Source organism: Artibeus jamaicensis, unplaced genomic scaffold (genome assembly GCF_021234435.1).
Source record: "Artibeus jamaicensis isolate MK-2021 breed Jamaican fruit bat unplaced genomic scaffold, CSHL_Jam_final scaffold_1019, whole genome shotgun sequence".
Classification (NCBI taxonomy): domain Eukaryota; kingdom Metazoa; phylum Chordata; class Mammalia; order Chiroptera; family Phyllostomidae; genus Artibeus; species Artibeus jamaicensis.
This window is the reverse complement of record NW_026522025.1, coordinates 7,501,493-7,524,822: the sequence shown is the minus strand read 5'-3', so window position 1 is coordinate 7,524,822 and position 23,330 is coordinate 7,501,493. Positions and strand designations below refer to the sequence as shown.

The following is a 23,330-nucleotide window of genomic DNA, read 5'->3' as shown; positions in this document are numbered from 1 at the left end:
GGGGAACAGCGGAGTTGGAGAAGGAGCTGGGAGGCTGGAGGATCTGAGACTTGTAAAAATTCATTAAAAATATGAGGAGCTATTGGAGACAGAGGAAATTAATTACTCTGAGGGACTCAAATGTCACTACTTATTTAAGTGACCTGGAGAGGAGGCTGAGAAACCCGTTTTCTGAGGGTTTCTGTATAGGAGAAGGTTGGGAGCTGGGATTCCTCAGCTGTCAATTTTTGCATTTCCTTGGTGACTTATTGACATGTTAACCTGGCTTGTGCCCCAGCCTCCTCTAATGAGTTAAATGAGAAGTGGGGGTGGGGGGAGCACTCTCCCCTGTAGGCTGGCCAGATCATTCAGGGGAGCCCACCAGGCATGTAACTGCCAGACCTAAGGGAAGCTGGTAATTTACCGCAATGGAGACAGGGGCAGATTGTTTGCAACTGGACTGAGTTTGGTCTTTTATTATTGCCTTTGCATCCGCAAAGCTATTCTCTGAGGTGGAGTGAATTTGGGAAGACAAATTATGGTTTCCTACCTAAGGAAGACTGGGGAGCAGTAGCTTCTGAAAACAGTCATCTTTTCCAGATTGCTTGTCTAATAAATCTCTCTAATGCATTCTGCCTATAGACAGGGGTTGAAAATATATAGGCACATGATGACTTAAAAGTTCAAAATCAGTAAGCACCCAGAGTAATTCAGTAAAAGCTTTCTCACCTATGTGCCTTACTGAGACGGAGGAATTAAAGGTTTTATTCTGAACTCCGCTACTCACCAGCTGTGAGACCCTCCACAAGCCACCACAGTGCTCTGAGTGTCTGTTGTATTATCTGCAAAGTGGAATGATCATGGGTATCTTCTGTGATTGTTGAGATCAATGCTCCCTGAAGAGCTCTGGGGGGTGGAAGTATGAGACAGGTGTGCGGTAGCCATGTCACATGTTGGCATTTCCTGTTTTCAGAGTCTTGGTCTTTAGACATTGAGGCTGTTCTGTGGCCTCTGTTCCTACCTGGGTCAAAGCAGACAGGCTCTGCAGTATTCTCCTGGCTTATTCAGTTAGGTAGAGTGAATCAACACACCAAAGAAGAATCAACACGCCAAAGAAGAATCAACAAATGATGCCCTCAGGACTGCTTTTAGGAGAGACGTCTCAGAGTTCAGGAAAAAAAAAAAAAGAATGTGAAGCATAGCTTTGAGGGAGTTGAAATCCTAGGCTTTCACTTCCGGGAATAGTCCTGAGCAGTGACCACTTCTCCAATTTGAAAAAATCCTGTCCCTTTGAAGTGGAGACAAATCATGCATTGAAGGGGGTGATGTTGGAAGATTATTCATCTGTTCCTAGAAAGAGATGGTGATGAAGTAAACTCAGGCAGGGTCAGTGGGGATGGAGAAGAGAGAACTCGGAGAGGCCTTGGAAAGGAAGCTTTTCAGTAGTCAGGGTGGCATGCGCTTAGAAGAGGGAGCGGAGCAGTGAGGTGACTTTAAGCTGGAGAGTCTTCCCAAGGCACTTGTAATGTTGTTAACAGAAACCATGAAAAAAATGCAGGATATAATCCCTTTGCTCAAGGAGCTCGGACTGGTAAACAATGAACAGTCATAGAGTAGAAACATAAGCCCTAGGCTGAGAGGGAGGGGCTGTTGAGCTGGACCCCAGGGAATGAGCAGCCCCATGCTGGATGAGAAGGGGCTTCAGGAAGGACGTTCCACAGAGCAGCTGCCCAAGTGCACAGTGAGGATGCGGGTCTCAGAGCTGCACACTTGGCTTGCTCCGTTTCTCCAGCAGCCAGTGTTTTGCACAGCAGCATGCACTCAGTGATTTTCAGAGGCCTTCGTGCTGTAGTTGTCTCCTGGAAATAGACTTGAAGGATTGCCTGCCTGTTCTCATTAACCAGCCCTGATGTGGCAGCCTAGGGTCTGACCTGTCCTGAAAGTGCCAAGAAAGCTTCCCCAGAGACCCAATTCTGAATAACTGCTAAAACCACTATTCCCATTCTTTAGTGTTTTTCTTAGCTCCCCCCCCCACACAACTTACCTTTTAAAATTGCTAGAAAGTCTTCAATTGGCATTACTGAGCTGTTGGCTATTTATTTATTGTGTGGATGGGATGTATCTGCCTATGTGTTCATTTGTATTCATTTATAGCATCATAGGCGAGACATCATTATGCCTTCCCATATGGGTAATAGGACAGTAATAAGAGGAAAATTTTTCCTGCTGTTCTTCTTCCCTTCTTCCCCCTTGAATTCATTCCTTTGGTGCCTTGTATATGCTTCCTCGTTTGCTTTTATTTTCTCACATTCTCTCTGTTTACCCTTCTACTTTTCCTGTCTCTTATAGAGAGACAGGAAAGAATCACATATGCTCCAACTTGGAAGGAAGTAGGGGATTCTAGACACCAGGGAGCTCAACTGCAAAACTTTGAGAAGGTTCTTAACCACATGGTAATTCCCCTTATCTGTTATTTTTGGTGGCAGTGTTGCTTTTCAAAGCTGAATGTCTTGGATTTGAATTTCTGCTCCAACACATAACAGCTGTCTGGCATTGAGCAAATCATTCTCTTTAAGCTTCAATTTTCACATCAATAAAAATCAAGTAGCAATAATACTTTCCATATAAGACAGTTCTAAGAATTTAATGAGAGAGTACCTACGAAAGGGTCTGACACATCATATATTCTCAGTGAAAAATGTTCACTCTAATTGTTGCTTAAAATAATAATACAAGCTATTATAGAGCCTTAAAAGACAAAAGACAGGTGTGTTGATCTTTGGCAACAAGGAAAGGAAAAGCTGGGAAGACCTTCCCACTCTTTGGCTGGTCTTAGAAAATGGAAGTCCCCAGGGACAAAGGGGAGGAGAGCAGCGGAAGCTGTGGGTGCACAGGCAGCCCTCCCTGGCTGCAGGGTGACGTGGGTGCTGAATAGCGCAAAGGCCTGCCTGGTCCCCTGGGCTGCTGCTGGGCCTCTGGCCAGCATCTAATCAACTGTCCCTAGGTACGGCATTCCTTCCCATGTGGTGTGACAGCTTAGTAATGTACCCACTTGGCTAGGTTGAATTGTATTATTCAGTTTTGCTGGTTTTTTAATCCTCACTGGGGGGGGGTATATTTATTAGTTTTAGAGAGGGGAGATGGGGGGCTGGAGGGAGGGAGGAGGAAAAGAGAGAGAGAAGCATCAATGTGAGAAAGGAACATCAATTAGTTGCCTCTGGTACACACCCTGACTGGGGGTTGAACCCACAACCTTTTGGTGTATGGGACAATACTCCAACCAACTGAGCCACCTGGCCAGGACTCATAACTCAGTTTCTTGAATGTTTCTAGTTAGTGTGGGCCACGGGAACATTCTTGGGATATCTGGAAGATGGGAAGAAAGGAGCAGCAACTTTGTAGCTCACACACCGCTGCGGGTCTGCTGACTCACTCCGTGGGCTTGAAGCAGCATCTGGGCCTGCAGCTGCTCTCCCTTTCCCTGAATCGTGCCCGGCTTCTCCAGCTCCTCGTCCAGATGTGTGTGTTTAGCTTCTGGACAAACAAAACCCTTGTTTCACAGGTCCTCCACCTCAGCAAACGGGGAAGCAGTGCAAACCAAGGTTCCTGTTAGTCCTCAAGGACTCTCAGCTCATGCTCGTGGGTTCCAAGCTGCTCAGATTAGCTCCCCCTGGGGCAGGTGAAGGCCAACACCGATCAGATGTTGAACTTTAGAATTTGTAACAGAGGAACAAATTAGTGTACTCTTAGTTTTTTAATAACGAGAAATATCTTGAACCAGTAATAACTTGAATTCTTACACTATTCACGGTCCGCCATAATAACTTTTTGCCTAAATTATTTTTTGAAGAAGGCTTAGGTTGAAGAAATTGAGTGAATATCTGTTCCTTTAAAAATGGGTGTGTGTATGTGCATGTGTGTCTTATAAATCAAATACTTATAAAAATTTTATGAGCTGATAAAAAAGTGGTAAAACACTGAAATATGAAAGGAGGCCTAAAAATTATCTTAGACGAACCAGAATTTAAAACTAATAAAAAAGCCAATATAGAAAGTAGAACATCCTATTATAGAGCTGACTACAAAAAGGAACTAAAAGCCATAATGAAGGGACTTTTAAAAGCCGACACAACCAACTGATGAAATTAAGCCCATACAAATGAAATTGTTCTGAATGGATAATGTAGCTGTCCATTCAAAGAGAAGAGCCTCTGTCCTCTCCAGCAAAGGAAGGTGAGTACAAGGGGCGGCTCTAGAAACACCCTATTCTTAGGTGTGAATAGGCAGCCAATTAGGAGCTCACAAACCTGATTAGAAAAATCTCTATAATTGGCAGGTGTGTGGCTCCCAGACGAACACAGGGAGGATATAGGTGACAGCTGAAATTCACATTTGTAGCCAAGCCTCACCTTGCTCTCCTGCATACATTTATCATTAAATAGCAGCCAAAGTTGAAGAAATAGCTGGCTTACCCCGTCCCCACCACGCATGTGTACACACACACACACACACACACTGCCCATCTCACCAGGATCAACGGAGTGCTACAGCACAATGCCTGGCGCATGATAGGTCCTCAAAAAAAGTCTTGGATAGGTGCCTGTACTAATGAATTCCTTAAGGGACTGAAGGGGAAAGCCTAGAGATATCAGTAGACATTATGACAGCATCCTGGATGAAATGAAATGGAAAAAATGCCCAGGAGAATTACTTTACTGAAGATTTAACATGTTGATGTTCATAACACCTCACCTGCCAAAGGTATCCTATTCAAAATGAACGAAGCAACAGAACAGGATTAAATTGGCACAGCTGGAGGAGGTCTGCCTGTGTGTGAAGAGCTGAATGTTATCTCCAGGCAACGGATGGAGTTGTAACATGAGGATTCTTATTTTTAGTGTTAGGGAAAAAATGATATTGAACCAAGAGACACCTAGGATTGATAAGGGAAGATCGGAGCTTGAGGGAGGGAGTGGATATATAATAAGCTCAGACCAGGAAGGCTGAGCAAAGAGCTGGAACAGGGGGGATTTCTGTGGAAGGGGGTCTTGTGTTTTCAGAGTGGCACCAGAAAGCATACTGAGGTCCCCTAGGGCATCTGGTCAACTCAGGCCCCCAGTGCTTGGCACAAGCTACATCAGTGTAGGCACCTAAAGGTTAGGAATCAGCTTCCCATGGGTAAAGAAGACCAGTAACCCCTCTGTGTAGACATGTCTGCATCCTTTGGGAAGCAGGGAAGTTCCTTATTAAATACTTCTCATGATATATTATAATTACCTACATTTTTCTCTTACTCTTTATGTTCTCCCATAGTTCCAGGACCATGATTCTTTGCTTGTTCTGGTTTTTGGGGTTTTTTTGGGGGGGTTCTTGGAGGGGTTGTGGGTGTTATTTTGTTTTTCTGCATCTTTATTTCTAGTATTTATTTCTAAGAATGTTTTAAAAATCACTGAGCACCCCCATATGCTACTAATGATACATCTCACTCTAGACATGTAAGGAAGCTATTATTATCCACATTCATCAGTCATGAAAAAGAGGGTCAGAGAAGGGAAGGAGTTGGTTCAAAATCTTACAGCTGGGACTTGCTGAACTAAGAATTGAACCCAAACCTGTGTGGATGAAATCTGTGATCTGTCCACTATTCCCCTAAGCCTCAGAGCCTACAGTCAAGTAAGTAGGTAATCCCTAAAGATTTCTTGGAAAGAGAGATAGAGGAATGATAGATCATGAGAGGGTAGAGAAGATTTAAATACAAATAGACTTTTAGAAGATCCATATTGAGCAGATCAGAGACAAATGTACCTGATGAATGAAGCACTAAGGAGGCCAAGTCAACTGAGAATGTTTGGTCAAAGATGGGAAAGGTAATAAGAGTCAGATAAAACAGAAAACTCTGCCAACTGGCTCTTGTGCAAATAACTAATCCCATCTCATCTACCTGACCTTCAACCCCCAGCCTCAGTTGGCTAATTTTGTCAACTAGCAATCTTAGAGGAAACTCTTAAGATCATGCTTTAGGAATGAGTAAATTAAGACTGGAGTTAAGAGTTTGTAGAACTCACTTATCCCAGGAATGAGGTTGAAAGCAAGTCACCAGGAGGATGCTACCCAGGCACTAAATATTGTGGGAGTATCTACATTTGCTACAAGATGACTCTTCCAAAGGGGAATTTCTATGGGAATTTTGTCTTGACAGCCAACTTCATGTAAGCCAAGCCTGTCTCTTCTTGTGAGCATTACCAGGGGAAATAAAAAGCCCATCCAGAGCTTGCTTGCCCCTAGATTTTTCACCTTTCTGTTTTTAACACGTGGCTCTAATGTTCCTCTAATGCTGGTGTCTTTATGTATCAGTGTCTCTTTGCTGGGGACACTGTTTGTTCTGTTTGTCCCATTGAAGGTAATGCTCCCAGATGGCTCACAAATTAGGTTCAATAAAATGTAGTCATTCTTCTCTTCCAGTGAGTCTTTGGTGCAGAACTCATTTAACTTACCTAATATCCTATTGTAGTTGTTAAATTCTAAACATGAATTGATTAGGACAGGGGACTAGGCTTTCTGGTTAGTGAAGCGAGCTTTTTGAAGTGGATAGAAGGATGGCTCTGGAACTAAAAACCTGATATAAGGTTCACTTTGCCACTTGTCTGGGTAGGCTTGGGTTCTTGTCCCTCTTCTCTCTTCTTTGTCGCTTATTGTAGCATCAATTTCCTCACCTGTAAAAAATGGGAATCAGAGGTAATTGGGAAAAGCAAATGGTAACATATATGTGGCAATACTTGGTAAAGTTTAAGTAATTATGAAAAATAAGTTAGTATAATATATTTAAATATTAATTAAAAACTTGAGACTGGAAGCATACCATTTACTTAAATTCTAAGGAGAAAAAATGGAATCAGGACATTCTAGTATTATAAGGAATCTCAGCAATTCACTACTTCAGTTCCTTTTTTTTGACAGATGAGAAACCTGAGTCTCCAAGTGTGGTGGTCACATGCATTAAATCACATAGCAAATTAAACTGAGCTAAGCTTACTTTCTTGTGACTTAGTTCTCCATTCATCTTTGGCCCAAAGGTCCCCACCCCCTCCCTTCCCTGCTTCTGTACACTGTCTGTTGTAGCTCTCGATGAAACTGCTCAAACCAGAAGCTTTAAACTTCACATGCCAGCGGACGCTAGTTCTGTTTGGCCCATTAAAGGTGGCTCACAAACGGCTCCCAGATGGCTCACGAACTCGATTCAATAATATGTAGCCCATGCCCCTCATGCTTGCCTTTTCCAATGTATTTATGAGAACATTTCTTTGGCTGCAATTAGGAGAATGGATGCGGCAGATTTGGTGAAGATGGCTTATCCAGTGTGAGTAAAATCTCCTGGACTTTACAGAGTTCATTCACCCTTTCAGCACTGAAGGGAGTGTCAAAGTAGTTGTTGATTCTGCCTCTGAAATGTACTCAGACACTTCCTTCCCTCACCAACACTTTACACTGTAAGCTCCCTGAGGGCAGGAACCTTGTCTGTTTTCCCTTTTGTAACATATCCCCAGTGCTCAGCACAATGTTTGGTTCATAGCAGATGCTCAGAAGGTATTTGTTTAATGGAAGAGTGAATCCCCACTGCCATTGCTTTCATTCAAGGTCACATTATCTTTCTCAAGAGGCTCGGAAGTACTCTCTACCTTTAGTCTTTCTCTTTCCAAACCCTCCTAAACCCTACCCTCTGAGTATCCTACTAAATTACAAATATGAAAAGGTGACTCCTGTACTGAAAATTTGTTGATGGCTCCCCTTTGCCTGATGGAATTGGAGAAGTACCTGAAGGGAGACTTTAAAGTTCTTTATAATATGGCCCCAGACTAACTTCCCAGCCTTACCTGTAGACTCTTCTCTCATCTACCTTTCAACACACACATGGAAACACACACCTCTACTTATTGGCTTCTACCTGGAATGTCCTTTCTTTCCTTTACCACATAGTGGACTCCTCTCTATAACTCAAGCACCTTCCAGACCTGCTTTGGTCTCCTTAGCTGTTAGGCAGATTCCTCCAGAGGGTGAGCTGCAGCTTTAATCCCCATGCATTAGGAAATAGGAGATAACCCTGAACTGTTGCCCCTCCCCTCCAGTGATGCAGATGGTTGAGGTGAGGTCCCACCTAAGCCAAGTTGTCCCTTAGAGGAGAGCATTTGCACTAGATCCTGACGGAGAGCACGGAGGGCGGGATGCTCTGTGCACCAGGGACCGGGGAGGAGTGGAGACTTGCTCACCATTGCAGAGAATGCGCTTTCTCACCAGGTCCCAGCAACATGACCCCACGGTCCCCACCCAGTGCCGCTGGACAGGCACACTTCATAAAGACAAAATAATGTAAACATGGATTTTTATCTCCTCACTTAACTCTAACAAAGTTATCGCACATGATGTATTATTTTTATTAATATAAAGTAAGAACACTTATTCCATGTTTTAAAAACTAGACAAAAGACCAAAAACAAACAAACAAATAAATAAATAAATAACCACAATCATCTGGGTATATTTTTTCCCATCTTTATGTAGATATTTTTATATGACTTATATCTTACATAAAAGCCTTGTTTGTTTGCTTCACTCATACCATAAACATTTTCCTGAGGTGCTAGGTGTTGTTAATATCAATCACTTTAAATGACTGAGTAATACTCCATTGAGTAAATGGACTGTTATTGGATAGATCCACCATAATTTCTTTAGTCATTTTCCATGTTGAAGATTGGTTCCCTGTAATATTTTACTTCTGTCAGTAACATACAAAGATGACTTTATACACAAATATAGTCTACTCTGGAGTTATTTCCTTAAAATGACTCTGACATCACATCAGTCACTCTTCCAAAACTGCCCCTTGTAAAAACATTCAATGCCCCCTCACATCCTTCCTCCCTGGGAGATAGAAGTTAATCCCTTACTCCATCGTAAGGAATTTGAAAACCTGCAGACTATGGCCCTTTTCTAAGTCCCAGAACCATATCTTTAAAAAAATTTTTTTCAGTCCTCACCTGAGGATATGATGGTTGATTTTAGAAAGAGAAGAAGAAGAGGGAAGGAGGGAGAGGGGGGAGAGATAGAGATCGGTGTGAGAGAGAGAAACATCAATCAGTTGCCTCCCACATGTGCCCTGGAAGGGGATCAAACCCAGGACCTAGGTGTGTGCCCTGACCCAGTATCAAACCCCCATTTTGGTGTACAGGTGATGCTCCAACTAACTAAGCTACCTGGCAGGGCCCAGGATCATATCTTTATCAGTCCCTGCATTTCATTTATCCCCAGCCCCCTGTCCTGCCTGTGGCTCTAACACACACCGAGCTGTGTTTGGAGCTCTGTGCTGGTGCTCAGGCTGGCCCTGCGACCTCACCCAGCCCTGCACACACCCTGCATACACTAACCCTTTGGCTCAGACTCATACCAGATGGTACCAACTTTGCTGGCTAAAGCAAGATGATTTAGGCACTCTTTCCCCATGATTCCCCAGGCATGTCTCTGTCACATGCTTATCCCACTCTGCTGAAAATTCATGACTCCCTGAAGCTCGGAAATGTATCTCTTTCATTGTTTGCCTGTTGCTAGCACAGTACTCAACACACAGTTAAGTGTAGAATAGCTGATAAGCAAACCTAACAATAGATTTGGCAATTGAGATGTCCTGGTAATAGGCTATGGAAAGAGTAAATTACTCTATTTGCAGCTAGTATTGACAGCTAGTAGGTGTGTCCTCCATTTTAAAATGGCACAATATATTATTAGTAAAGTGCAAAGAGAAGAAAAATGGCAGGTGGGGTTACTATAACGGGACTGAGTACCAAAGACCCTATTGATTAATGCACGTCCTTATAAATTTTCACATTTTAGTATTTAGAAATGTCATGCTGTGTCATACCTTTAAATGCCATTTACATGATAATGATTTCCACATTTTTATCTCTAACCCTACCATTCTCCTGAACTCAGGGCTTCTGACTCCATCCCTATCCCCAAACATCTTCATTGGACATCTGCTAGGTGACTCAAACTTTGAAAATCTAGACCCAAGTTCAGGTTATCCACCCCAGCTACTTCTTCCACAAGCCTCCCCATCTTAGTGAATGTCGTTTCCAGTCTTGCAATTGCTCAGCCAAAAACCCTGCATTCCTCTTTGAACCACCTCTTTCTTTCATAATCCACGTCTCCTCCACCAGCATTTTTTCTTTTTTGCTGGCTCTACCTTCCAACTCTATTCAGAATTCAGCCTCTTCTTCCCGCACTCTCTGCTGCTACTGACCTGGTCTGATCAGCTATCCGCATTTTCCTGCATTACTGTAGTGACCTCCTAACTAATTTCTTATCCTTCTACCGTGCCCCCATGTTTTACATCCAAAAGGTAAAGTGTCCTTTCAAATGCCCTGTCCTTACCTAAAGCCTTTTCATGGCTGCCCATCTCAAATTCCTAACATGGCATATCAGTCTGCTCAGGCTACCATAAGAAAATACCACAGACTGAGTGGCTTAAACAGCAGACATTTATATTCTCACAGTTCTATTGGTTAGCAGATCCAAGATCAAGGGGCCAGCAAATTTGGTTTTTGATGAGAATTCTCTTCCTGACTTGCAGACAGCTGCCCTTCCTCTGTGTCCTCACATGGCCTTTCCTCTCTGTTAGAGGAGAGAGAGAGAAACAGTTTTATTGTGTCAGACCTCTTGTTTAACTTTAATTACCTCCAAAAAAAAAAACTGTAGTTACCCCCAGAAAGGCACTATCTCCTAATCCCATCACACGGGAGGCTGGGCTTGGAAATAGGAATTTGGGGGCCACGATGTAGTCTATAACATGTAGCCTGTAAATGTGCATGTGATCCATGACACACTCACCCCACCTTCCTCAGCTGCCCCCCCGCCCGACCAACAGTGCTCTTTGCAGCTTCTCGAACATACCCAGCAGGCTCTCATCCCAGGAGTGTTACACTGATTGTCCCTCTACCTGGTCGGTCCCCCTCGTGTTCCTCAGGTCTCTGCCCAAATGTCACTTTTGGCCTGTTTCTTCCTCGACCACCATTTGTAAAGTTGCACAACGGCTCCACCTCGATCCTACCCTCTCACCTAACCTTTTCTCTGAAGCACTTCATTACCTGACTTTATAAATTTGTTTACCCACCTCCTCCTCTTCTACTCTAGTGGTAAAAAATGTACGCTATAAGAGGGCAGGAAGTTTATTCATTTTTTGTTACATGTGTACTGCTGCCACTTAGGACAATCTGGACACACAAGAGAGACACAACAAATGTTTGATGACTGAACGAATAAGTAGAAATTCTTTCATATGTGTCATCTTATTTCAGCCTCAAACCAAACCTGAAAGAGGGTAGATACTTATTCTATTTTTACAGATGTGGAAAACTAATATTCATTAGAGTTAGATTTCATATATGTGGTGATAATTTCTTTAATTGAGTGCTTAATATTGCCAAGGGACACCCATACTGACATAGTTGCTGTTATTTAATCCTTAGAATAATCCTAAAAAGATTATATATTATTATCCCTATTTTAACACAATTACTTATGCCTTAAAAAGGTTCAATTCCTAGCCCAAGGGAATTGCTCCTAAGTGGCAGCCTAGATATGAACCCTAATCTGACTTCAAAGAGCTTGTTGTTATCTGGAGTTCACATACTTTGCCACAACACCATTTGCTAGATACCATGCTAAATCTTACACTAACACCATAAAGTATGGGCCACTATTATCTTCACTTTGCAGATGAGATAGCTGAGGCTCAGAGATGTTAACTGGTTCAAGGTCATACTCTGCTGACGTTAAGAGTCTGACTGTCAAATGCTGGCTATCTGCCTCCAAGAGCTGGGTCTGGAGCTGAGCATTTTTCACTTTTCATGGTCCGTTTTTATGCACAAAGGGCCTAAATTAACCCCCAGGATGCCTCACCCCTGACAGGCCTTTCCATTTGTATTTGCAATTCTGATCTCAATATTGACGCTTGTGAGATAGGAAGCTTTGGCTGATAAAGTCAATTTATATGTTGATTAAATATATTGACAAATATGATTCCACCCAATCACTTTTTCCTAAAAGACATCTTCTTCAGTACCTTTTGTTAAGTTGGCTATTTTTGTACCTATTCTCTTACTTCTTAGATACCTGGTGACATGTGTGTGTGTTTTGCTCAGCCTCTCTCCCCATCTCTAATGGCATAGCTCAGGTTCAGTAGTGGAGAAGGATAATTGAATCTATTTTTCAGACTTGCATTGGTGGGCTCTATTCTGGGCCCATATTATTAGAATTGTGAGAACCAGACATTTCTTTAAAGTAGAGAGGGTTGGGCTGAGCTAGGAAGATTATTAAAAGACATCACAATGCCAACCTTCGAAAATATATAGGGCACCTGGATTCCTCACTTTTGTCTCTCCCCTTGTAGCACAAAGCTGTTCAAACACCTTTTCAGTAACAGGTTTCTTCCCTCAGCCCTTCCTCTGTAGCCTGCGCTTGGTGCTCATTTGTCCACCACATACTGGCCCAGTGATTCTCACAGTGTGGTCCCAGGACCAACGGCATCAGCACCACCTGGGAACTGGTTAGAGATGCACGTTCTCAGGCTCCTCCCAGACCCACTGGAATCAGAGACTCTGGAGGTGGAGTCTGGTACCACCTGTTTTCACGAGCTCTTCAGGTGATTCTGATGCAGGTGCACGTTTGACAACTCCTGTGTTAGAAGTGTTACTTCCCCAACCCTCTGCTCCTGCCCCCACCCTAGGCTCATCCTCTCCTCAAAGCCAGCCAGTAGTAGAGGGCAAGGACACAGCAGTTCCAATTCTTGTTACTTCGTTACAGCAGCGACTATTGTGACAGAGTTAACCGGGGGCTCAGTTCTTATAGTGCTTGGTATATACCTTTGAGTCTGGTTTAGGGAACAATATTTTTAACTGGAAAACATATAGGTAACAGGCTGTAGCAGGCACATTTACTCAATAATTGCTGCCTGCTTTAGGAAAATTCCCTTACTAACCTTTCCCATTTTGATCATATCTTTGTTCTTATTTAATAGAGCATAATAACTGTGTTTAGTCAAGTATATTCTGCTTGCTTTAATTCTAAAAGATTGCATCCAGTTAATACATTTAAATTAAATAGTACTACAATTCCTACTGAGAAACAGCAATCTCCTACTTTCCATGTGCCCACCCATATGAGACTCTCATCATCTTAGCTTTTTCTTCTGTTATTTAATTCCATATTCTTAACAGCACATTTGTATTCTCATTTTCCAGTTTGTCAATTTTAGTCATTAGCTCTCGACTTCCTCTTATTGGCCTTGAGAATCTAGTTTCCCTTCCCCTTACCACCCTCACACGGTCCTCCCCAGGGTTTCAGTGCAACCTCCACCTTCCTATCTCTCTCTCAAGTTCAGAACACCCAGGACAAATTGATGAGTTTATCCATTGGCACCCAAGCTTCCCACCCATCCCATCCTACATATTTAACTCCCTCCATTCTGCTAAGGACCTACCACCTTTCCTTCTGCTTGCAGGTTCATGGTACCTTGAAATCTCCCACCTGCTGTGGTTAATCCCATGTTAAACTGGAAATCACTCATGCTAAGGTCACACGAAGCTCCACACAAACACCATTAAAGAGAAGATTTACTTCTCTGGTTTTTAAAATAACACTTTATTTTTAGTAACTTATGTGCAAATAATTTATACCAGAAGTATTACATTTTTATTATATTTGTATAGATTAGCATTTGCGATGGATATTTTATATTGTTGTTATAAATTTTTGTATTTGAAATGCAAGTCAGATCCTGAAATTTTTGGAACTTTTGTCTTACCACTTTCTCACTTGGGATGTACTGAGTTCTTAGTTTTAAAATGGTTACTAATAATCACTTTGCTTTAGAGGCATATAGCAACTTGAGTTCTTGACGTTTACTAGGGATTATACTGAACCCTTTACATGTATTAATCAATGTAATTCACTACCTTTATATTAATCAAATGTGTGCTACCATTAATGCCACTTTACAGATGAGGAAACTGAGTCACAACAAGGTTAAATCAAATGCCCCAAGTTCCACAGCCACTCAGCACTACATACAGTCACCACTTGTGGAATCCCTTATGTGTAATGTGGAGTCATTCAGAGATAACCTCATCTCTAAGTATTACAGCAGGTCTGTGATTTAAGCATAACAGGTGCCTGGCCTCCCTAAACCCCATAGACTCCCTGCAGGCTGTTGCCTCAGAAGCCCACAGTGGAGTACCCATGGTGCGTGACATCACTCTGTCCCACTTCCCTGACCAACATATATGACATCTCTCCTGATGCTACTTGCTTATGGGCTATCAGAGGCCTTTTTGCCTGCTAACATTAAGCAGGGAAGACATCAGCCTTGAGCAAGAGGAAAGCTAGACACCTTTGTTTTGGCTTGTTTGGGCTGCTGCCTTCCACTTTTGGTCCTGGTACGTTTTCCTGTCCAATGTCCTAACAATTTCAAGTCGGCTAACTCCATGTTAGTGCTTCCAAAGCTGCAGCAAGATAGCATTTCTGTTATTTCAGTATTTATTTTACATACTGTCAATATTTTATTTTGAAAGTGCACAGAATTTATAAAATGAAAAGCTCAAAGAAACTAAATTAGTTAATATACTTTAAATACAAGTACATATAAATATGTTATAAACATTGGAAAAAATGTATACTTAAAGAACATAAATATTATAACTGTAATATAAATCATTGGCAAATAAAAGTGCATTAAGATAAATATTTAAAATATAACCAAAAAGCACATAATAGGAAAATCTAATCGGTTACGGAAATTGAAAATGAAAATATTATTTGCTTTTTATAAAAATATGCTAAAGATAAAGTGCATCAGTGGCGTCATTGAATTGCAAACATATTTTTGTGCAAACCTGCTGCTATGAAAGCTCTTTCTGGCGGTTTTCTGATTAGAAGGGTGGTAGGGAGATACTTAGAAGTGAACCCTGAATATTTTCCTCTGAATTTCATCTTTCAATAATGTTATCTCTTATTTGAGAGTTGTGAGGAGTTCTTGTTAGAGCAGCGCCTCCTCCTACACCCGTCCCAGCAAAGAGAGCAAGTTTCATGTTGGTAAAAAGCTGTATTTCCCACCCCACCCCCACCTCCCACCCCAGCCAAAGACAACATTTGCTTTGTCTTTATCTTCTGCAATTTCATCATAGACATTTGGTAAATCTGAGGCAGGCATACCTGTGTTCATTTTCAGACTGTCACGTTCATATCTGCTCTTTCAGAAATTCTTTGAAATGCAATAGTAATTATTCCTTCAATAGGAGCTTTGCAAGACCACAGTAGAGTTGCTTATTGCAATTCACACAGGCCCAGAGCTGTCTAGACTTATAGACTGCACCAGGTTGCCTTTTTACATAATTTGAATAATTGAATCATTGGTCTTTCTCTCCAGATATTAATAACTTGAATTTTAGAATTAAAAAAAATTAACATAGCACACTACCAAATATATGGATATTTCAGTACTTAAACATAGTACAGTCTACCGTAATCTCATGATTTGGTAGTTACAAATCATACCTCCTTCTATGGAATACCCAGCATGCTTTGAGGCCAGGGCTTCATTTTACAAATGATGGAAAAAGTTCTCAGGCAAGGGAAGTAAGTAATTAACCTGAGATCGTACAGCTAGCAACCACCCACAATAGGATTTGAACCCAATTCTGTTGGACTCCAAAGCCAGAGTAGCTTTTACTAACTCTTAGTAAGTTACAGGTAAATCCCTTTTATGTAAGTAGACTCCATATTACCTACCCTCTGGGTGAGACATGGGATTGACATTTTTCTCCACAGAAACAATCACTTAGCTGGGCTCTAAGAGACGTTTTCCTGAGCTCCGCGCTGTTGAGCACCAGAAGGGGCTGTTGTGGTCGGTTATAAAATTTCCTCTTCCATCAGTCTCAAAAAAAAGAAAAAAATAGGGATGAGGAGTTTTCAAAAGTACATAGGTTCCTGATGAACTCCCAAGGTCGTTCCCCACTCTATGATTCTGCAGGGCTGTGAAAGTGAGGACAATTTAAATCTGAAGTCGGTTCCCCCGATTTTCAGCCCTTTGGCTTTTCTTTACCTTACAGATGAAACATCCGAACGACAGAACTGAGTGACTTTCTCCCTCTTATTCCAGCTCCTCATGTAACCTCAGACTCTGTTCTCTGCTGTACGTTATCAAAGCATCCAGGTGGAAGGGATAGCTCAGGAAATTGGAAATAATCGTGGTTGTCTTTCCTCTATTTGCTCCTTTCATCTCTTTTTCTGTTTAATAAGCACAAAGTAAACACAGAAATGACTTTTTTATTCTGAAATGTTATGAACATTAAGCTCTGAGTATTATCATGGGAATGCATTTCATCTGAACTCCAAGGAGGCTTAATGTAATTTTTTTAAAGGAAAACCCCGACATTAGCAATGCTATGACAATTTCTTATTGCAATGGTGGATCTAGAAGGCCTCCCTCTGGCAGGTCAGATTCAGGCTTTTTGGGGGGGTGTCTGCAGAGCTAAGCCTTGACTACACAGGCAGCATTGGGAAAAATCTGAAACTGCTTGGTTGTAGAAATTTCTATCATTTGTCAGTCACCTGCTGTGCACAAGATCCTATAGTAGGCTCTTTCCATGGGTTTCTTCATCTAACTCCACTACTCTTACCAACTATTTCACATTATCTGATTTCACTATTAAGAAAACTATAATTCAGAGCAGTTAAATGATTTGTGCATAGCCTTTTAGCCAGTAAGTAGCAAAAATAGGATTTGAGTCTAGGCTCTCCGGTTCCTTAGTCTCCTCCTGCTACTGCCTGGTGTCTCCGCAATCCTGCTCCTGGCCATTAACCCCTAGTCCCTCATCTCCTGTCTGTATGACTGGATTCTCAATCTGGACTTAAACCTGGTCAAACCTTTCCTTTAAATTGGTAGCCTGCCCCATTCTGTTCGCTTGGCTTGAAGATACTGCTTCTTTTGAGAAACCCTGACACGTCCCACCCTTACTTCACTGACCAGCCATTTTATAACCCTGCTGTACCCGTGGCACCTACCCATACTGGGTGGTAGGGACATAAAGAAGAGAGGCTCTTATTTGAAAGTCCCCAGTCTAAGAGTCAGCACAGAGCATGAATACAGCCTGCAGAAAAGATAAATAATAACACAGTGTGGCAGGTGACATAAAGAAGAATAAACAGTGTTGTATAGGAATCTCTACAGTTAACTTCACCTGGGAAAATCTGGGAAGGCTTTCCAGAGGGGGTGATATTGGAGCCAAGTTTTAAAGATGTTTGTGATGGGCAAAATTGTGCCCCCCTCCACAAACTTACATGTTGAAACCCTAATTCTCAATGTGACTGCATTTGGAAATAGGACTTTTAAAGATGTAATCAAGGTTAAATGAGATCATATGGCAGTGTCATAATCCAATCAGACTGGTGTCCTTATAAGAGAAGGAAATTTGGACTTACAGGCAGCGGGAATGTGTGTGCATGGAGAAAAAATTTATGTGAGGTTGCAGAGAGAAGGCAGCCATCTGCAAGCCAAGGAGAGAGGTCTCAGGAGAGATGAAACCTGCTGACAACTGGATCTTGAACTTTAAGCCTCCGGAACTGTGAAAAATAAATTCCTGTTGTTTAAGCTACCCAGTCTGTGATATTTTGCTATGGTAGCCTGAGCAAACTTACACAATGTCCCCAAATTCTTACTCCTTCTCCTTCTTACTTGAGTTATGTTAGCTCCTTGACAGTATTTCACCTGTCACCCCCTTGCTTGTCCCTCCCGCCTGCAGAGTGCCTACAGGACCCAGGCATGTTTCTGTAGTTAATGACAGATCGGTCAGTTTTTATGCGAACACTCCCGCCAGTGGTCACAGGAAATTCGCACCAGTTTATAAGTATTGATGCTTGGCAGGGCACCAGTAGCCTCTGGCCATTTATAAGAAATGCCTGTGTTTCCAGTGTATTTTCTGTAATCTTTTCTAAAATGAGCTCAGAATTTCTACAATGCGTAACAGTGCATGGTCACTTCTGTGTGATGCAATAGAAGGCAGGAACTCTTCGTAAGAATTATATATGTTCCTGAAGATTTAATCACTTATAATTTTATGCATTCCTACACATTTATGTTTTTAATCGAAGGTTTGAAATTGTTAAGCAGTATAAGAACTCAAACTAGAAAATGCTATGGAGACGTGTGCGGAGAGATCAAACAGACTGCTAATGAAGTAAATGCGTATTTAGTCTTGGAATAGTACCGGGCATGTCATAGGCATAATGCAAGTGTTAGATGTAATTGTTGCTTTGAGGCAAAATTGAAATTATCCAAAGACCCTTGGAAAACATTGAAGAAATTGAATTAAAACTGAAAATGAGAAGAATAAAATTTCTTAAAACTAATTTGATAAAGGGCCAAATAATCAATAAGCTATAACATGTTAATACAAAAATAAGAAGTATAGATTGCAAATGTGAGCATTGCAAAGATATCTGGTGATGAGTGAAACAGTTTTTTTGAGTGACTACTAGAAAGGTCATATATAACCATGTAAGATGGGTGTTTTGTAACAATTTTCAGTTTACCTCTCTGCCTAATAGATGATGAGGTTCTTAGGGGAAGAGAATGGATCATATCTTACTCATTTTAATACTTTCAGAGTCTAGCCCCTGATGTTGAGTGACCTGATATTTATTGAATGAGTGATGAGTCTGGGAATTTATGAATTCATGAAGGAATGATTGACTAAGCTTCATATGTCGGACAGGAAAGGGTGGGGAGGCACTCCAGACATAGTGCAAGGAATGGGGCATCGACTTGGAGATGAGAAGCTAGACACTGGTACACCGTGGTTACAAGCATGGGCCGTGGAGTCAGGCTTGGTTTAGACTCCTGCTTATGCTTCTTAGTTGTTATGAGATATTTCACAAACCTTGTCAATTAAAACATTATTGAACACTTACTATGTGCCATTCAAAGAATAGGTTGTGGAAAAAAAAGGCATTGCTTTTCTCATCACCAGCTATTCAATACCAAATAAGTTTGTAGTTTTCTGTGAGGCACAAAAATTGTTGTAAGAAATAAGGTTAAATGGATAACAAAGCGAAGCCTCTAGGAGATACCTGGCACATACCAGCAGCTCTGGCAACGGTAGCTGAATACAGGTTCTTGGAGGCTTGCGAATGCTTGACGTGACCACTCACCCCCTTTAGGGCTCCTGTGGTCCTATTACCACCTATCTGCACCCAACACCAAGTTTTCAGATGAGGCCACCCTCTAATATTAATTAATGATCCCTACAGTTAGGTCTCAATATATCTTCAAATGCCTTCACATCTATTAGTAGTTTTAATTGCCACCACCATCCACTGTGCTGAGTACAGTCACCCCCCAAGAACAGGAATGAAAATGCAGGCCGCCATAGTTTGTCACCCACGACACACAACATGCTGGAAGGGAGCTGCCTGGTCCCCCTGCGTGTTCCTATGGCCCCACGGGTAGACATGAGTGCTCATCTTAGAAATAGTCACTAGCTCCTCGCTGCTTCCAAATGCAAGTGCAAGCTCCCTGTCTCCACACTCAGCATTAGTGCTTCCCAAGCACAGAGCCCTGGAAGAGTGGTGACTCTCAAGAATGACAAAATTTTCCCACAAGAAAAAAAGGACACCTTAGGGAGCTTTGTGTAAAACTAAAGCATTCATTTAAAACCAATATCCTTTATTCTGATTATTTATCCCAGTAGTGTTATTTATCCTATTAGTGTTTTAGTGTTAAATATCATTTAATTCATAAAATTATGCTCACAGTTGGCATTTGGGGGTAAATATCCCTATTTAGCAAAATAAGAGGTTTGATCCAGCCTTTCCTTTTTTTATTCTTTTTTTTAAACTGGCCTGTGAGAGCCAAAAGACAGGACTTTTGTAGAGAGCCAGGACTGGTGTACAACTATAAAGCCTTCTCCTTTGACATCCAACCCTCCCTCCCATCCCGTATTTTCATCATTCCCTTCTCCCTCCCTTCTCCCCCTCTCTCTGTTCCTCTTGCCCCTTCTCTCCTCCTTCCTGATCTAATAGCCCCTGACCTCATCTTTCTACTGTGCCCTAAACTCCATGATTGTGCATATTTTTGTGTTAGTCCCTACTGATTCCTCCGCCCTTTCTATTTAGCTTCCCTCCACTCACCAAGACAATGCTAAACAGCATTCTCCCGGGGTGTTTGCTGATTCCTCTTTCTTAGCAGGGCGGCTGTTTCTCTACTTGCCTCTCCCATGAGGCTTGAGTCCCCAAAGGGCAGAGATAGAGCCGTGGCCCTACCTTTCGTCCACTCCTGATGCCTGCCTGATGGCCAGGCTGTCACTGTAGACCAAGTAGATGAGACAGAAAAGGAGATGGAAGAAGGGAGAGGGGGAAAGGAAAAACCAGACAAAAAGAAAAAAAATACAGAGAGGCACAGAAACACAGAGAAATGCACACAGAGAAAAAAGAACCCCGGATTGAGAGACGAGGAGAGAGAAAGGAAATTAAATTGAGATAAAGAAAGAAAGTGGAGGAGGGAAAAGAGAAAGGGGAGAGAGAGAAGAAAAGAGGTATGTTATATTAAAAAAAAAAAGAGGGATGAAGGAAAGAACAAAGGAGGCCGGTAAGAATACCTTCTCCAGGCCTGAACACCTGCCTTTCCATCATTCATCTTAAACACACACAGCGGGCTTTGACTTGTCCATTTTTCATCCTATTGTTATTTGAATACATTTATATTAAATTATATTTAGATTTTTATTATCTCTGTGGTTTCTCAAGATAAATAGAAAAACCTTCTAAAAAATGAAAACACTTAGAAAACTGGCAATTCATTAACAAAAGCATTTTCTGCTTTAGCAAAAATATTTTAGTCCAGAGAATAGTTTCTGCTAGTAAGTATGTGTATGGAAACTCCCCAGGAAGTCTTACAATGGTGGGTCTTGACTAACTTAGCTCTAATTTAAAAGGCTTTTTCTTTTTTGAGTTGGAAATGGATATGTTTTTGTTAATGCAGCTTTCTAGAGAGTATCTTGATTTCATAAAATTGCAACATTATTTAAGTACATAATGTCATTGTTTCCCTAAGTCTTGACTTTAAAAAGTGAGTAAAAATGACCATCTCAAATTCAATTCACCCAAGGGACCCAGTGATAACTAGGCAGTTAAGCATGTTCTTGAGTGACAGAAGGAGGTCTCATTTCAACTTGGGTATGACCATTGTCACAACTGCTGTATATGAATCATTTCCTTTTTTAAAAAAGCTACTTTTCAATTACAGTTGACATACAGTGTTATATTAGTTCAAGGCGGACCACCTCACAATGAGGCATTTATACATTTTACGAAGTGACCACCCTGGCAAGTCTCGCACCCGTCGGACACAGTAGGGAGCACTTCTTAGGAGCTTTGCACCCTGGTGTCATGGAGTACGTGCAGCCATGACGTGTTCTTCTGCCATTCCCATTTCACCTCTGGCAACTAGGTTCTCAGAGTTGGGGTGGCTAGGAAAAGTCAAATAGCTGGTAAGTGGCCCAGTGATTTTCATCCTCATGTTCGCTTAGGAACCCAAATGTTCCTCCTGATACCACAAGAACTTAACATCCTGCATCACAGTCAACCAAGGCTGAGACTGATTGATCCACTGACCTCTTTCCAGCCTTTTGACACTGAAAAGATAAGAGAAAGTCATTGTGCTTGATTAAATGCATCCTTTTTATTTGACTCAGTCAGCAAACCTGTGCAGTACAAATATTTGCATACATATCGCCCCTGACCTCTGAGGAAACTGAGCCCCTGAGAGGTTAAGCAGCTTGCCTGGGGACCCCAAATCAACTCCCCACTTATTCAGACTCCATAATAAGGTATGAAAGCCCAAAGTCATCAGAGCCTGTCTCACCAGAGAAGAGAACCTTTCATTTTTTTGTCAACTGTTTGAAAAGTTGAACTTTGTGGAATGCTTGCGATGTGCCAGTGTCTTTGTGAGTGAATCACAGGAATTCACTCATTTACTCCTCACAACAGACCAGTGAAGGAAGCTAAGGATGTCAGACCCCCCTGGACTCTTCCCTCCACAGAGCAGAGACACCGATATGGATGTGACTTCAGGGCACAGACAGGTATAACAAGACAGCAATCTCAGGAACATACTGGAGCTGGAGAATGCAGGTCCAGCCTGAGGGCATTCAAACTCTGACTACTTAAAAACACCCCCTTGGCCAGTGATGCCTGTCTGTGGGCTTGGTTTATTCCCTCGTGTCAGTCCCGTACCTCTGCCTGGGGAGACCATAAGGCATGAGACCTGTGGCATGTGCCAGTCAGTTTACAGAGCCAGGCAACGTCTTTCACACTCATATATTAAGACAATACCATTGATTCTCCCATCTTGGGTATTCCAGAATCATCCATTTTTCTTCCCTGCAGCTTCTAAAGTAGCTACACACAGTGCTCATGTTATTACAAGACCCTTAATTGTTATTAATTGCTCTTGGAGGTGATGATAATTAATGCCCTATAATGAAGTGCTAGCCACCATCCTGGTGTGTGTATTTAACCTGTGCTTGTCTAAGGACATCACCAGATTCAACAGAGACCTTCCAGAGGTCTCTGAAGAAGAGACAGGTGGGTGTGGGTGAATCTGGAGACCCCAAAAGCCTGGGGCCACTCCTTCCATGGGAAGATCTCACTGCCTGTGGCCTGTGCCTTTCTGCTTCCCATCAGCTCCTCCACCTCCCAGCTGCCAAGCTGGCTTCGCTTGATCAGAACAGCAGGTTCATTTGATGACAAGCCAGCATGGGCTTCAAACACCAATTACCACGCTACCGATGACAAATACGAAGGGGGAAAAAAAGCAGCAATGATTATTTAATAAATTTCTTATGAAGACAAATGGCCCTTACATAAATCACCCTGCCTTATTACTGAAAAATTTCACTTATTCAGACATGAGACGACAAGGGTTAATTTCAAAAATTGGGACAGCGCAACCCCAGGGAGGCCTTAGGAAGACTGAGTGGTTCCTGTGGCCTGGAACCACTGGGTTCCATAACGAGGGTTCCCAGAATAAAGACAGCTATTCGTTCAGCCTTGTGGGCTGTTTCCTGGACTGCAAGGCACTGAAGGTGAGAGTCCTTCTATGATTTCACATCATGTGAAAACATCTAACAAAAAGCCCGAAGAGGGGGCTTAAGAAGTGCACATAGGCCTTGTCCATGTGCTTGGTAGGCATTGTTATACACTCCATAGAGAAAATTCCTTCTAGTCCCCAAAATGCACGAGGATTG

The 23,330-nt window shown here is 42.1% G+C and overlaps 1 protein-coding gene across 3 annotated transcripts in view; it reads left to right on the top strand.

Annotated features, from left to right (window-relative positions):
* DAB1 (DAB adaptor protein 1) overlaps positions 1 to 23,330 on the top strand; it is a 1,235,135-nt gene that overhangs the window by 654,253 nt on the left and 557,552 nt on the right. The gene's annotated exons all lie outside the window — the stretch shown is intronic.